The 16336-nt window shown below is 52.0% G+C and overlaps 1 protein-coding gene across 4 annotated transcripts in view; it reads left to right on the top strand.

Moving 5' to 3' along the window:
* The window catches only part of LZTS3 (leucine zipper tumor suppressor family member 3), a 55938-nt gene that overhangs the window by 19880 nt on the left and 19722 nt on the right, over nucleotides 1-16336 (top strand). For 2 of the 4 annotated variants that reach the window (XM_056343720.1, XM_056343697.1), the window contains exon 1: nucleotides 8780-8924. The exons of 1 other annotated variant lie outside the window; for it this stretch is intronic. The gene's annotated coding sequence lies outside the window, so the exon portion shown is untranslated. Of the gene's footprint in view, nucleotides 1-8779; nucleotides 8935-16336 lie in introns of those variants that run through there. One more of the 4 variants, XM_056343707.1, reaches the window with a different exon arrangement.

The following is a 16336-nucleotide window of genomic DNA, read 5'->3' as shown; positions in this document are numbered from 1 at the left end:
AGCTCTATAGTCAATGTATGTGAAATGCTAAAGCCCCTGGCACATATCTTGGAAGAGCTAATTATAGGATTTGGAAGCTAACGTGATAATATTTTCTTTAGATGTGTGGTGCAGATGTAATTACTTCTCCAGAGATGCCAGCCGCAGATGACGCAAGATGCCCTTATGTAAAAAGCTTTTATTATGCAGCTATGGATATTTTCCCTCTCTGGCCCATCCTCTACTTTCCCCTCAACGCCTTCCTTTCGTTTTTCACCCTAAACTCTCTATGACTTATTCAGAAGGTGACAGGGTGAGGTCAGTAGGCCAACAGGATGTCAAACAGAAGGGCAGTCTTGTAGAAAGCTGTTCCTGGGTTTCCCCATCCGCCTGGTCAATGAAGGAGCAAAAGGAGTTAATGGCTTTGCATCTGCTGCATTGGCTTCAGCAGGGCTGGGCGAAGGCCTCTATTCACCTTTCCGCCTGATGGAATGGAAGGGGGTCATGTTGGAGCCAGTTCTCGCCCCCAGCCCTGGCATCTACTATGGCTTGGACGTCAGCAGACGTTGGGCAGCCATCTGCTCCATCCGGCATGCAGTGGAGGAGCACCTGCATGGAGAGCCCACTGTCCCCTCTCCAAGAAGGGGCTGGAGGATGCCAAGAACTGCAGAAGAAAGCTGGTTTGTCATCGCAGGGATGAAGGGTTGGTGAGACACAAACATTTCAGTTGCTCCAAAGGTTGCTCCAGGGTACGCAAAGATCTCCCAAGTGACCCACAAAGTTGCTTCTGCCAGGGAGAAACCACAGCATGATCGCAGACCTCCAGCCAAAAACACTTCCAAACCAGAGTGATCTTTGCCTATGGACACTTTCTGAGGTTTTCCATTTTTTTTGCTTCACATTCTGTGTCCCACTGCTTTTCTCCTGTGGCTGGACAGGCAAGAGAGGTCAGAGGCATGGGTGCTTCCAGGGCATAGGCTTCCTTCTCCACGGGTGCTGGTTAAAGGGGGGACAGTCCCATGACATGACCAGTAAACCCTGCCTGACTGCAAATATTCAGGACAAAAGGTTGATAAACCTCCTGGAGGTATCACCCCGCACCTGCATCACATATTGTGGCTGTGCACCCTTCTGCTCCCACCCTCTTCCATCCCTCTCACCTGGCCAAACCTAGGTCCTTGCTGTGTTTTAGGACTAATATGTGATAGGGAGGAGTGACTCGTAGCTCTGGGCCACCCTGCCACCAGCTGAGGTTGCAAAGCTGGGTCATGAAGTCCTTTCCTTCTCATTTTCTCTGCACGGCATCTGAGCCAGTGCACAGCTTGAGGAGACGAGCCTGGAGGTGAAGCAAGCCTGAACCCTTCAGTGGCTGGGAAGCAGACCCCAGAGTTTAGAGAGCTGAGAGAGGGGGAATTGGCCATGCACCTTCTAAAGAAAAGAAACTGAGAGAGCTGGAGCAGGGAATGGAGACAAAACCACTGGTTTACCCACTGGGGAAACGCTTTCCAGACACGGTCCAGTGCCAGACTGCAAAGGAATTTGCTTTCAGGGCAGGGAATACCCACATTCCTCTGAGGACAAGGAAGCCGGGGAAGGCAATAGCTGGGGGATGTTGTACTCAGGTTATTTATTAAGTGCAAACTGTAAGCTCCCTACGGCCCAGGGCCATCAGCTGATCATGGATTTAGATGGCATTTCAGCCCATGCCCCCCTTCAGTCAGCCAAATCCCTCCCGTGGACTGTCAGCTTGTGGGTCCTTGTGGACTGGAAAGGGAGTGTAGACCTTGGGTCCTACCCAGAGAGGCTTGGTGGCCACCACAGAGGTGCTCCAGGCTTCCTGCTCAGTCTTCACTGCCCCTCCAGAAGCTCCTTCCCAGGGCTTAAGGACTCTCTTGCTTTTGCTTTTACTGAAGCCATTCAGCCACCTGGTCTTGCCCAGAAAAGAGGTTGGCCAAGGTGGAGATGGAGTAGGATGGGGCAGCAAGCATACACACAGCTTACGCCTGCTGAGGGTCTAACCTGATGCTCCTCCCTTGTAACGCTGGAAAAAACCTTCCGCCCTGATCCAAGGGGGCTGTGCTGAATCCCTGATTCCCAGTATGGACAGAAACGGCACTTTCAAACAGGATAGCTGCAGATCTGGTGTTTTCAGTGGAAATCTAACCCTTCTGGCTGCAATCTATTTTTATCCAATTTATTTTTACCAGACCTGGCTTGCTGCTTTGGGACTATGAACGGGAGGTTTGCTTCCGTCACCCAGGGATGTTTAAGCATGTTTCTCCGGTCTAGAAATTAGTTGGGAAACCTGGTGACACCTGGCTTTCTCAGGGAGCATTAGCCAACTGCCTGTTGGAGACCTTATCAGCACTGACACCATCGCTGCCTCTCCTGGGGCTGTCCAGCCAAGGCATGAAGGGAGAACAGAGAAAAGGGACAACACTGCTTGCCCACGCAGTATTTTTTTCAGCTTTAAAGTTTTAGATGAAAGTCTTGGCCAGCATCAATGTGGCTTGAGCTTCTGTGGGAGGAACAAGCTCCCTCCTCCCCCACAGGGGCTGGGTGGTTTGGGGGGCTGGTGAACAAGACCCAGCTCCACTTGATCACCTCGTTAGCTCAGGAAGGAAGGTGGTCATTTAACGTGCATTTCTACAGTTACAATGAGCAGGCACGGGGCAGGAGTTAGGACTAGCTTTTATGGAGCATCACATCTCCCCCCCGCAGAGCTCAGACCTGACCTACATAGCATGGACAAGCCACCATGCCGGAGCATCCCAGCACACACTCAGCTTTCAGCACCCGCAGCTGGAGATGCAGCAGGAGCCTCCCCCGATTTACGTGAAAACCTGGGCGATGCACCAGGTTGTGGCTTGCCAGCGCTGCAGAGGCTTTGTCCACCCTGTGTCGATACAGGGCTAGACAGCTTATACCAGCAGGGATGTTTTTTGCCAGAATAGGAAACCATCTCTCTGGATGACATAAACCGGAGTCTTTTGGCTTGTTCATGTTGCCTCAAGCTGAGCAGGCAGATGTTGTTGTGGATTGGAGATGGAAGGTGTCCCCCACTGCAGCAGCTGGCATCAACCCAGCTTTGCAGTGCCAAGCCAGCCTCTGGACCCCCTGCCAGTCCCCCGCATCAGCTTGGGGAAGGTCCTCACCCATCCACAGCTCTGTGTGGGAAGGAAGGGGCCTCACACGGGCTCAAATTATTCCACTTAACAAGCAAGAACAACCTCTCTCAGCATTTTAACTTTCAGACCAGTGCAATGGTGGGATCTCACTGTGCAGATACTGGTGCAGGTGAACTTCCAGGTACAGGGAAGGATTCTGCATCATGTAAGCAGTCAGCAGTTTCTTCTTGCGTAAATAAATACTGGGTGTTCATGTGACATTTCTCCTGCACTCAGCCCCAGAGCTTCCTCAGGTTGTGCAGACTGATGGTGATTTTATAAGCTTTCCTACCAGTAAGGCTGAATGTTAATGTATGGCACAGTCATACTCCCCTACCAGTAGCATGCTGCCTGTTTGGCTATGGTCACTACGATCCCTGCTGGACACCCACAAAAAAATCAGACAAAGCAGCATCTCCAGAAACATAGGGAAGCCCTCGGATGTTCAACACCCATTGACTGTTTCAGAAAGCAGGCTCAGGTCCTTCCTCCAAAGACCGGGCTGGAAATCTCTGATCTAGTAGCAGACACTGGGGAAGAGTTTCAAACAAAGCCTGAGCTGGAGATACTACAGGAGATCTGCCTTCAGCGTACAACCTGTTGGATGTCAAGTGCTTACAAAGTACAGTCAGTTCACAGCTGAGGTATGAAGCTGGTTTTAAGTTGTTGTGATGCTGGTTGGAAAGCTCTGGAATACTCCAGGCCAACTTCAGTCCAAGCAGGCCTATCATTGTCACTAGCCCAGGTTGGCCTTGGTATTACGCAGCCAAGGCATAAAGACATCCCGGGATGAAGATGCCTCCACCTCACTCAGGACCTGAAAGTATGTGCAATAGTCAGGGGACCCTTGTTTAGAAGCATTCTCTGCTCCTCAAGGCTTTGAAAATTATCTTCCCTATAAAAAAGGAGTCTGGGTGGAGAGAGGAGGAAGGCTCTTGTTACATCAGTATGTCTTGCCCTGAGCGGTTGCTCCCCAGAGCTTTTAAGGAAGAAATTCTGATGCAGAGAGCCGGCGTCTCTGTTCCCATCTTCATCCTACCTCCTCCTCACCGCATGCCCAAGCACATTGATGCTTTCTGCCCACCGTTCCCCAGGGAAAGTCCCAGGCCAGCGATGCTCCTTCAGACCTCACTGCAGCTGACATTTTGCTCTTTCTCTAATTAGTGCAGAAAACACTTAACCAGGTCTACAGCTGCAGTCCAGGGACCTCAGGGAGCTTCAGGATCTTGAAATTAAATGGCTGCAAGAGAAGTGAAATCACCCTGCCAGGGGAGCTGCTCAGAGCATGCCACTTCTGCAAGAAAAAGGAAAAAGAAAACAAAAGGATCTGGGGAACGGAGTTTGTTTTTTTTGTAGAGTGTATTTTTCCTTTCCTCAAGAGGAAGAAGGCTTTAGGGAAAAATCAGAAAAAAACTCATATCTTTATTTCTGAAAACTGAATTTTAATTTATTCAAGGGAAGGAGAGGGCATAGAAAAAAACCAATTTCACTAAAAAACAACCAACCCCCAAACCCCAGAATATTTCCACAGAATTAATCCTCAAATAGAATTTTTCTGCAGAAGAAAAAAACTGAACAGGAGTCCTCAGGGTCCCATTTGACAGCAGCTAGTCCAAGCGACCCACTGAGCAGAGAAAGATGATCTGCTGCTTTGCTTTTATGCTTTTATCCTTTTTTCTTGTGTTTATTTTTGAAGCTACAGGTGCTTCTTTTGTTGTGGCTCCTACCTGAAGCTGCAAATCACTGTAACTTTAGCCTGCTCTGCACTGCTAAACACTTTGCAGCCTCAGGACTTGTGCTGGAGATCCATCACCTTCTTGGCACAGACATTGTGGTCACCAACAGCTTCAGCCTGATGGGGAGAGGGAGGTTGGGAGAGGGGCTGCTGCACCAGTATGAGTTGCTGGAGCTGGTAAAGTCAGGGCAGATCTTCCCACCGAGGGAAGATGTGCATGGAATGGGGGAGCCGGTGGTGCCTTCCCTGAGATGGGGGAGCCTCCGATGGTGGGGGTGCTTCCTGGGGGCTACTGTGTCTCTCTTGGCTGTGTGGGGACCAAGATTGGCATTGCTGCCATGGCTCCACCAGAGTGGGACACACTACATTTGGCTGGATAGAGGGCTGATCCCGAGCCATATACCACAGCTCAGGGAAAACCATGGCCACAATTTCTCAACCAAAAGGATTAAACTGGGAGCTGGGAGTGATGGATGCTGTGCATACCCTCAGCATGAGCCATATGCAACGACAGCCTCCCCTGCTGTTGAACTGAGAGAGAAAAGGGCAAGAATCCTTTGAAGGATGTAGTTTTGGGTGCAGGTGGATGTTCAGAGCCTCTTCCCCCAGGCAGAAGAAGGCTGGTCCATTGCAGCTGGGTAAGGAAAGCTTTTCACGTGGGTAGCCCCTAAGCCTGTAATACCAGGCTCGAGGTCACCTTCTTTGATGGGCTCTGTGGAACACTCGTCGTATTTGAGTCTGAATTCAGTCTCCAGCTCCCACCTGGTTTCTGCTTCTCACCCGTGGCTCCACACAGACCCATCCCAAATGGGAGAGCCGGACCTCATGCTCCCAACCAAAATTTCCCGGTCACTTTCATCCAAACAGCCCTTTCATCAGGGTCCTGTTGTTTCTGGCTGGCTGATGAGGGAGGAGAAAATATCTCCTAGAGTTCTGTCATGTCTGCTTCTGACTGGCCCCAGCGCAGGAGCAGCTTAACAGCAACCAAGCTGAGAATTATGGCAACTTTTGACCCATCTCAGGGAGTTAAGTAGGAGAGAGAAGTCTGGGCAGCAGCTGAGACAGGACCTACCTGTCCCACCAAAAGGGCATCACAGATCTGCTGTCAGAGATGGTCTGATGGATATCCCGCTCCCCATTAGCTACCCAAGGCCCCATGAGATCAGCCATGTAGCCAAATATACCTTGGAAAGAAAATCTCTGCAAGTTGTGTTGATAACAAGGATCTGGTCTGATTTAAATGGCAGTTAAGAACCCGTTGTTAGACCTGAGCCAGTCTGCTGTGGTGGGGAATGGGGACCACCACCTGGAGGCACCATGGGTACACCATTCGACCATGGCTGCCCAAAAATGGCAGCACAGAGGTGAATAAAACCCCCCAAAAAGATGAGACCAAGTCCTGGTGGTTCTGTCCCATGGGGACAGGGAAACACGATGGTCTGGATGCAGCTGGCTGTGCAGGAGCCCTGGCACAACAGGGTACTGGCTGTGAACTGAGGCGTTGCTGTAGGCAATCAGAGGTGGTGGAAGGGCTTTGGTGGAGGTGAGCTTGATGGGTAGAGAGGTTTATGTCTCAGCAACCAAAGACCTGGGTTAGAAATGAGAGTTCAGGGTTCAAAAGTTTATGACTTGCCCGAGAGCACCAGGAACACGGGTTATCCTGGAGTTCCCAGCGTTCTCCAAAGCCTCTTCCATCATGATTTATTCATCTGTGGGAAGTGCTAAGACATAACACAACTCCCAAAGGGAGAATGAGCATAGCCTTAACCAGCTGCAATGTCAGGAAACTGCCTGTCTCCTGCAAGTTCTTCTGAGCCTGGGTATGCTGCAGCTCCACGCCGGGCAGCCACAGGCACCTTTGCCTGTGCAGCTTCACCAGATCCCACTGCTGGGAAGGGATCCTTGTCCTGATGAAGCTCCTGGGTCAGCTCTGGTTATTGCAAGAGCAGTCCCTGGGATGGAAAGGGCTTGCTATACATGTGGCTGTTTCCAAGGTGAATGCCATGCATCCGAGTCCTGGGAATATCTTCTAGCAATGTGTAAAGCAGCCTGTTTCCTGGAAGTCTTTGCTTCTGAAGTCAAAGGGCAAAATTAAGAGCTTGAGACTCCGCAGGAATCCATTTTGGTATAATTTACACCTTCCCCGTGCACCCCAGCAGTGTTTTGCCATAGTTTAAATGCATGTGTAACCCATATTTGATGATTGTTAGGATTATTGCCATTTTACTGTTCTTGCTGTTATTAGCCTGCCGACGACTGTGCTGTGCTTGCAAAGCTGCGACCGGCGACTCCTTTGATACGCAGACATCCTGCCAATTGAAAATTCACTTGAGCAAATAAGTCTAAATTAGTGGCAGCTTTGTGCAGCTTTATTTCCCTCATTGCACTCCCTTCACGACTGCAAATAATCCAATATAAGTGCTGGGGCCAGCCGGCCCCCAATGGGAAGCCTGATTGCTCTCCTGCTGCAGCATTGGCAGCCAGGGAGGGAGGAGAAAGAGCTCTGGACCATCCTGCATCACCAGGGCTCTGCTGTGAAAGATGGGGGGGGGGGGGCATTCAAGTGGCAAAAAAGCGATGGCAAAAGAGGGAGGGCAGGATCCAGCTTCTGGGGTGATGGGCATCATCCCATTTGTCCAAACGGGCTGAAACCAGCCAGAAAATGCCAAAGTTAGGGGAGGACAGATGGACAGATGGACCATTTGACACTCGCCTCCTCGTCTGCAATAACCAGGGGAGAAAATGACTGCCCCTTTCCATTCTGTGTGCAGAAACGTGTTGGTGGGCTACAGAAGGATCAGCTCCCTCTGTAATCCTTCTTTTTTTGTTGTTGTTTCATATGTGCATGGCTTTATCAGGCAGTTTGGGGTTGAGATGGGTCAGTGTTGGCACATAAAGAAAAAGTGGCCTTTCTGGGTGTCAGACTGCCTCCCTTGTGGGCTTCAGGATATTAGGATATCAATTAACCCAGACCACCTCAAGAAGAAAAGCTGAGGCTGCCAGGCTGGACTTGTGCTCTCTGCCCCTCTCTCCATGATGAATGGGCTCTCAGTTCAGCCATGAGCTGGGAAGCATCCCCAGGTGGGAAAGTTGAGGAAAGGGGTCCCGTGCTGGGAAGACCCCAAAATAACTCCGAGCAAAAACAAGCTGACAGATTCCAAAATCCCCATTTGAAATAAGCCAAACTGTCAGATCCCAAACTCCATATTTAAGCAAAATCAAGCTGTCAGACCCCAAAATTCCCATTTGAAAAAAACCCAGCTGTCAGACCCCCTAATCCCCATTTCAGCAAAACCAAGCCATCAGACCCCAAAAATCCCTTGTTTGAGCAAAACCAAGCTGTTGGACCCCCAAATCCACAGTTGAGCAAAACCAAGCTATCGGACCTCAATAGTTTCCTATTTGAAAAACTGCAGCTGTCAGACCCCCAAAATCCCCATTTAAGGAAAAACAAGCTGTCAGACCCTCAAATAGCTATTTGTACAAAAACAAGCCATCAGACCCCAAAATCTCCATTTGGAAAAAAAAAAAACCCAAAACAAAACCCAACAGGCAGTCAGACCCCAAATCCCTATTTAAGCAAAACCAAGCTGTCAGACCCCCAAATCCCATTTAAGCAAAAACAAGCCACCAACCCCCCCAAATCCCTATTTGTGCAAAAACAAGCTGTCAGACCCATCTGAACACCCATTTGAAGAAAACCAAGCAGTCAGCCCCTAAAATCCTCATTTGAGCATAAACAAGCCATCAGATCCCCAAATCCCCATTTGAGCAAAGTCGAGCCACTGGACCCCCAAGCCCCAATTTGGGGGTGCAGGGCTCACCCCCGCCCCGATGGGCAGAAAGAGTTAAGATCCCGTGGGCGCAGGCCTGCGGTGGCCAATCCCGCCCAGCAAAGTGCTGCCCTTGGCCCCAGCCCAGCAGCAGGTTGCTCTCCGCAGGTATTATTTTGGTTTTTCTCTGGGGGAACCAAGCAGGGAGACGATGAACCTCCAGACCCGTGGAGGATGGGGAGCTGGAGGATGCACCCCTGCGCTGCCCAGGTAAATTCCGGTGGGTGCTGGCTTTTCGGGGGGTCTTTCCTTTTGTTTCCTTCCCCCTCTAGCTGGGTGTCTTTGTTTGAGCCCAGAAAGGGGCCAGGCAGGGGAATGAAGGGTTTTCAGTGGATTAGTGTGAGGCTGAGCTGGTGGGACCTGCTGCAGGTGCTTTTTTGGGGTGGGACATACCCACCGGGCTGCATTTGCACTGGGGGGTCGAAGGAGAGATGGGGTGCACGGAGCTGGGTTGCTCAGGGTGGGGGAGAGCTGCTATTTCCCCCTGCTATAAACTCACTCTGGATGCAGCTGGCATGCACCAGCACCGGGACCTTGCCCCACAGTGGGTTTTGGGGCACCACTCTGGTTAGCAGTGCTAAAGCCAGTGGTGAGGATAAGCCACTGTGGGGGCGAGCCACCGTGGGGGCTTGCTCTGAGCGCAGTGTCCGGGGAATAGCAAGCACTTCCCAGGCTGGCTCCGCGCCCTTGAAATTCCTCAGGGTGAGTTAATGATAAATCACGGCCAAGTCAGTGGCGTAGGCGGTGGCTGGGGGCCGGTGGCAGGTTCACCTGCTGTCCTTCCTCCTGAGACAGAGGTTTGGGCAAGGTCTGGGGATGGTGGAGCCAGGCAGAGGCTGTGGGGATGGCTGCTTGGTACCTCTCTAGGGGTGATGGCTCACCCCAAAGGGCAGGATCAAACCTCCCCCTGGCAACACACAGGCCAGGGCAGGGGTCTACATCGGGGTGGGGGGAGGGGGGGGCAGGGGCGGGATCTTGTGACAAGAGGTGTCCTCCTGCTCCCACCATGAGGCATTTGGGGTCAAGGAGCGTGTCTGTAGCTGGGGATCACATTGGGATCCTGAGATTTGGGCTGTGGGGCCACATGAGGATGCTCAGACAGACGCTGGGGTGCCAGGCAAGGGATGCAGCTCCCTGCTGCAGGGCTTTAGGGGACAGCAGCACTGTGCTCGCATGCTGCAATGGGCCAGCAGCTCCCCTGTACACCCTGCTGCAATAATCTGCATCAGGCAGCACCACAGGCTCAACTGGCAGCAGCTCATCTCCAGCCACCTTACCAAATAAGGCAGCTCCTTAATGAGGGGAAACTGAGGCACACAGGTCCAGCCTGCAGCACAGAGCACCGTAGACCCTCAGCCCCACAGCCAGCACCAAGGCTGCTTCATCAAACTGGCCTTTCCCTACACTGAGTGAATTCAGGGATTTTTCCTTGTGCCACCAAAGCTGGTGTTTTCTGGGCAGCAGTTGTCAACAATGACCAGCCCACAGCCGGTGCTGAGCATCTTCTGGGGGCAGCCACAAGGGGACCGAGAAGACCATGTCCAAACCCTTCCTGATGGACACACAGGATTTGGGTTGGCAGTTTGGGCTGAGCTTGAAACCATCCTGTCTCACTGGCACTCTGCTCCTTGGGATGAGGGGGACAGACATCCCATGTAGTGGAAAATTCCTCCTATCTGCCCTCAGGTGCATACTGGAGGATGCTAGCCTGGATCCAGTGCCAGGGCTCTGATAGCAGCCTGGGGAAAGGGGATGGGGGGCAATGTCCCTGAGAATGAGGACGATGCCAGAGACATGGCCCCATTGCCCTGGCCAGGGCAACACCAGCGCACAGCCCCGGGGCAGCTTGCCAAAACCTCCATCTTCCAGGGCAGGATAATTCATGGTGGAAGGGACCTTGGCAGGTCTCCAGGCCACCTCGCTGCTCAAGGTAGGCTTGGCCACAAGGCCAGACCCTGCTTGGTCCCTTCAGGGCTTGAAAACTTCTAAGGCTGGAGACTGTAAAACCTCCTTGGGACCCCTTACAAATCACAGAGCACCATGTTGCATCTCCATGTCACCCACTGAGGTTTCTCTGGGGCTTTGCCCACCCCGCTGCAGCCTCCACAGTAACTTTGATGTCTCTCCTTACTGGAGCAGCTCAAGACTAATGCAGCCTGCCACGTGCTTGGCCTTTTATTCCACACCTTTGTCTGCTCTTTTGGAGGCAGAAAATCATGTGGATTAAAATTGGGAATACCGTGAGATTAGAAGTTCTGGTGGGATTGGATTTGGGACAGGCAGAGCTGCTTGTTCTGGATGAGCAATAGTAATGCCCATATTGATTTATTGATTTTTTTGCTGTCAGTAAGGGCTTTCCAGGTAGCTGCTGGGCTCCCCGAGCCTTGTGTTTGCAGAGGGATGCTCTGGGACAGTGGTGTGGTCCATAGATGTGGACTCAACATAAATCTCTAGTGCTCTTCATCATCCTTACCATCATCACTCCTCCTGGGGACGAGCACGGCTGCTGCAGCAAAGCACAGTGAAAACAGACAGGCAGTCCCGCGTCACTGAGTGTGACAGAGGCACAGCCCAGGTGTAGCACATACACAGGGGGTGTCCGTTCCAGGAGCATCCCTGGGGAGAGGAGAGGGAAGGACAAGCAGGAGGGCACGGAGCCAAGGCCATGTGCTCCACAGCAGAGGTTTCAGCAGTGCTTTGCCATGATTACCCCTGCTGCCACTTCCTGGGGGATGGGGAGGGGTGGTGGTGGAGCATGTCCCTTAAATACAGCAACCAGCTGAGGAGGAAAACCGATAGCAAACCCGGAGGATTAGCCAGGGAAGGTGGAGCAGGCTGCACTATTCAGGCTTTGTCGGGGGGCGGAGGGAGGAGGGGGGGGGAACAATGGGGCCTTTATTGAGGAAGGGAGGTGGTGGGTTGGCAGGCTGGCGGGGACAATTTGGTACAGAGTATCCCTTGGCCAGCTGGGAGGACAGGGCACTGGGACACGGGATGGGACAGTTTGGTACCCAGTGTCCCCATGCCAGCTGGGAGGTGGGACACGGGATGTGGGGTGGGACAGCTTGGTACCCAGCATGTCCCTTTGCCAGAAAGTGAAAGAAGGAATGGGGACATGGGACATGGGATGGGACAGGCTGGTACTCAGCATGTCCCTTAGCCACAGCTGGGGGTATGGGGAAACTGGGACATGGGAGATGGGACAGGGGATGGGCCTGTTTGGTACCCAGCATATCCTCAAGTGGTGGGACTTGTCCCAGGATGTCACTGCAAGCCTCACAATATGCTGACTGCATCAGGACAGATGACAAGGCTCTCCCTGCCACCCACACATGGGGTCTCGATCCATGGCCAGACCTCCCAAATTAGGGATTCCCAATGGCTGGTTTATGAGAGCACATTAGGCTGGTTCTGGGGACCCTGCAGAGCCTTGCAGCTGAGAGCAAGGAGCATCCCATGTGGGGGACATCCTGGACCAAGTGCTCACACCCACTCCAGACCTCGGCAGAGGGACCTCAGGGATGGAGAAAGCCATCATCCCTGTTCTCCCTCAGCAGCTCAACGGGGGCTTTCCTGAAGAGCCGCCTGGGTCTTTTCATCTCATCTCTTTTGTTTCAGCCTTATTATGTAAATAGCTGATGCAGCCCCCATAATGAGAAAGTAGTTTCCCAGAATACAAAAGGCTGTAATTATCTCATTAGCAGGCGGAAAGGAAAAGGAAATGTTTCTAAGCCGCTTGCTTTTATTCCCCACAGCAGCCCAAGAAAGTGCAGCCCCCAAAACGGGGACCTGCCTGCCCCGAATCCTGCCACCCGTCTCCCCGATGCTGCCACATTTGCAGGAGAGAAAAGGAAAGCATGGTCCTCATGTCTCAGAAGCAGCCACATACTGGGAGGGCTGACAGCTTTTAACTGGGCCCAGTTATCCAGAGGATGCTGCGGGTCCCTGTGTGGACCCCTCAGTGCTCTGAGACGCTGGGAGAAGAGGTGTCGTTGGAAAGCGGGGAGTCATAGAGGGACAGGATGATGCCCATCTTCCCAAATTGGATGTTCCTCAGCAGGACTCCCAAGCTGGGATTGTAGCTCAGAGCTTCAGGACGGATTCCCGCACTTGTATGCCTGCAAGAGAATGTGGTAGAACACGTGGAGGGTGCTCCCGGGAGAAGGTATCTAGGATGGCTTTGGTGTTGCTTTGCTTTCTGAAGTCATGCCTTCCTCACCTCTAGCTAGACACCCAGTTCTTGGGGACAGAGCTACAGACAGGCTGCAGTCAGAAGCTGGTCCTTGCTGAGATCTCCAAAACCCCTTTCTGGTGGGGTTTTCTTCTGCCCACCCTGTTCCTCCAGTGAACCGGCTAGAAGCTGCTAATGCAGCAGCAAACCATTTGTTGGTTTGGGTTGACTTTCTGCCAGATTTGTGAGCTGGATCAGGCCACGGAGAGAGCTGATGAGCAGCAGATCCATCCAGGATCTCTCCTACCACAGGGACTCGTGCAACACTCATTACGGGACACAATTCCTGCAGTTCCCCAGGGGGTTTGCATGAGATGATGGGAATCATCTCATTTGCAGGGAATGAAGGAAAAACTTCTGAAGGTGGCTACAAGATCTTGGCACTCTTTGACCCTTCAGCCTGTGTTCCCGATTTTGCTTTTTGGCCTGGAACAGGGCAGCAAGGGAAGGTCCTCATCACAAAGCTCCCATCTCCTTCAACAGGGATAAAGGGGAAGAGAGAGGTCTGCATCCTAGGGAAGCAGCAGGAGTTGTTCATCTGACATAGTTTGGCTTTCGGTTGTAGAAAAAGTTTATGGCTAAACAACCCGAGATTTGCATGTTTTCACAGACAGGTTCAAGTGTTTTCATGCCGTATTTCAGTGGTGGAGGGAAACCTGGCAGCCACCAAGCCAGGATGTCGGAGTAGGGGGAAAGGAGCTGTAAGAGGTGTAGAAAGGAGCTACAAGAATTACTTGACGGCTGGAAAAAATGCCTGTGAGAGGCAGGAAAAGCTCATTCTGTTCCCTTCTTCAGACCAAGGCAACTTGGGAAGGGTGTAGGAAAAAAGGAGGTGCCACCTCACTGGAGCCAGGTGGGAGGGGAGCAGTGGTGCCCCTGCCTCTTGGATCCACCCTGGTAGAAGTGCTCTCAGCCAGTTTTGGGTCCAGCATGGCTGTAAGGAGGTGACACGTGATGGGCCGTGACACACAGGAGGCAGAGCAGTAGCCAAATGGTGGTTTTGGAGGACGTGACGTGCAAGGAGAGGCGGAGGGCTGTTTGCTCAGGGATGCACTGCAAGTTGCACCTGAAACTAATTGTGGGAAGACAAGAACTTTCTCGTAGGTGCGTGGTGGTACAGCTAAGGCAAACAGCATTTTGCAGGGCAAGATGGGAGCACTGAAAAGTGAGGCAGGTCCACCTGAACTTCTCCAGCACTGCAGAGGTCCTCCCCAGTGCCCATGTCCACCCTCCTCAGCCCAGGTAGGGAGCAGGAGGTGGGCTCCCACCACACCATCACTGCTGGAACTGCCTCATGGGAACAGGGATGTCCACACCAACCCCAGCAGCAACCTCTGAGGTGCTGGTAGCTTTGCTGAGACCCAGACTCCAACACTTCCAAAGGTTATATTGGTCAAGTGTTATTTGCAGGTCTCAGGTTTCAGTGGTGGCTTTTCTCCAGGGCTTGTTAATGCTTTGCCAGACCAGGTGGTTTTGCTCCCTACAAGGTCTGTTGTCTTTGCACTGTTAACCCATCACTGGCCTTCTCTTCCCCCTCCATACACCTTTCTGGAAGAAGCTGAATGATCAGATCAGGTTTTTTTTTCCACCCCTTTTAAGCCACTTCTAACCTGCTCCACCACCCCAGGACACAATGAGTTTTCTCCTCCAGCCGAACCAACCCTCTGGCACCACTGCCAACAAACCGAAGAGCCACCAGAGCCCTAAACACAGTGCAGGTGTAGGTCCCACTGAAAAAAAAAAAAAAAAGAAAAGAAAGAAAAAAGAAAAGGCATGCTTTTATTGTGTCGGTAATTGCTTGCTTGTTAAAACAGATGCAAACAAACCCGACAATTGAAGGTTATGGGCACACCTGTTACCGCAATTGGTCGGGGGTGGAATTTTTGACCTTCAGATGCCTTTGCTGCCCGTCCTGCTGGGACCACATGCCTGGGATGGTGCGTGTGCCAAGGCACTGCCTTGCTTTCGAGCTGTTTGCTGGAGTTTTCTCTGCCCAGACCAGTGATTGATTTCCTTCTCACATGGCACGGTGCCTAGGTATGTCTCCCAAAGGCCTTTGTTACTAGAGTGTTAACAATTAACCTACTCAGGCAGAAACAGAGCCAGGCCTTCATAATCTAGGCTTAGTTAACTATTCAGCTGCTTATCTGAAAGCAATTTTTCTTCTGCTTAACTGGAAGGCATTCGCTCACTCATTTGGGTAAAGCAAGTGTGAAGATGCAGTTGTTTTACAGAATATTCTATTTACAATAGCATCTAGGGATCTCCTGGAGCTGTAGACATGTAGGAAACCTTGGTAAGAGTTGGCCATGAAGAGCCACAGCTGGGGAAAAGGAAATTTCACCCTAGGTTTTCTACATCAGGCATAAAAATACTGCTGTCTCCAAGGCAGAGCTTCTGGGCGAAAGGTCAAGGGGCCACCGCAGCTGGATGGGACAGGGAGGTTGTGCAACACAGAGATGGTGGGGCCTGCACCATTGTGTGAAGTCCCAGTGTCCCTGGCCAGGGAGGAGGCTGGTTGCACCGATGAGACACAGCACCTTTCCTAGGTAAGGTGCTGGCATGGAGATGCTGACCAGGAAGGGTGCTTTGAATTGATCTGGGCAGACAAAGAAACCCTTTTCAGCTTTTATTAACACAGTAATGCTGGGAAATGGGAAATTATTTCAGTGTTTGTTTTGGAAGGGTTTCCTTGCCCTTTGTCTCTGCAGAAAGTCCCTTCACTTGGGTTCCTGTTGTAACCACGGGGCTCTGGGGAACCGGAGCGAGGGCAGAGTTCAGCAAGGGCTGAGCATCTTGCAGAGGTGGTGGCTGCTGTGATGGATGGACGGGTGGGTGTCACTTGGGAGTGATTTAGATAGAGCTAGTCCTCCTCTGGAGGTGGGATCGATCTGGTGGCTTCTTGAGAGCCTGGTGAGGATGAAGTGCAAGGTGGTCCTGGTGCATCCTCACCAAGGCAGATGGGATGTAACATCTGGAAAGATAAAAACATCTGGAATGGGCAGTGGCTGGCGGGTTGCTCAAAACTCCTGTCTTGGTTTTCTGCCTGTGTGGGGCCTCCTCACCCCACCACAGGGCAGGGGGAGCCACTTTCGCCCTTCTGCCATGGCTCGGGGGTTTCTTCCAAGCCCAGCCATGCTTGGAGGTGACTCCTCTTTCCTTCTAAAGGATGGAGATGGGTATGAAACACTGGTAAAGGCAAGCTGTTTGGCTTCCTTCAGCCCCGCTGTGTTCATGGACTGTCAGACTCAGCATCCTTGTTTCTTTAATTGGGAAGCACCTATAAACCCAACTGCAGTTTGTGCTCCTGTGGGAGGGAGGCAGTTATGAGATTTAAGGAGGAGACATGTCCTGGGGAAGTTTTTAATCATGCATTCCTCCAAACCTGGAA

Source organism: Falco biarmicus, chromosome 1 (assembly GCF_023638135.1).
Source record: "Falco biarmicus isolate bFalBia1 chromosome 1, bFalBia1.pri, whole genome shotgun sequence".
Classification (NCBI taxonomy): domain Eukaryota; kingdom Metazoa; phylum Chordata; class Aves; order Falconiformes; family Falconidae; genus Falco; species Falco biarmicus.
Note: the sequence above shows the minus strand (reverse complement) of the source record. Positions and strands in the feature narration are given on the sequence as shown.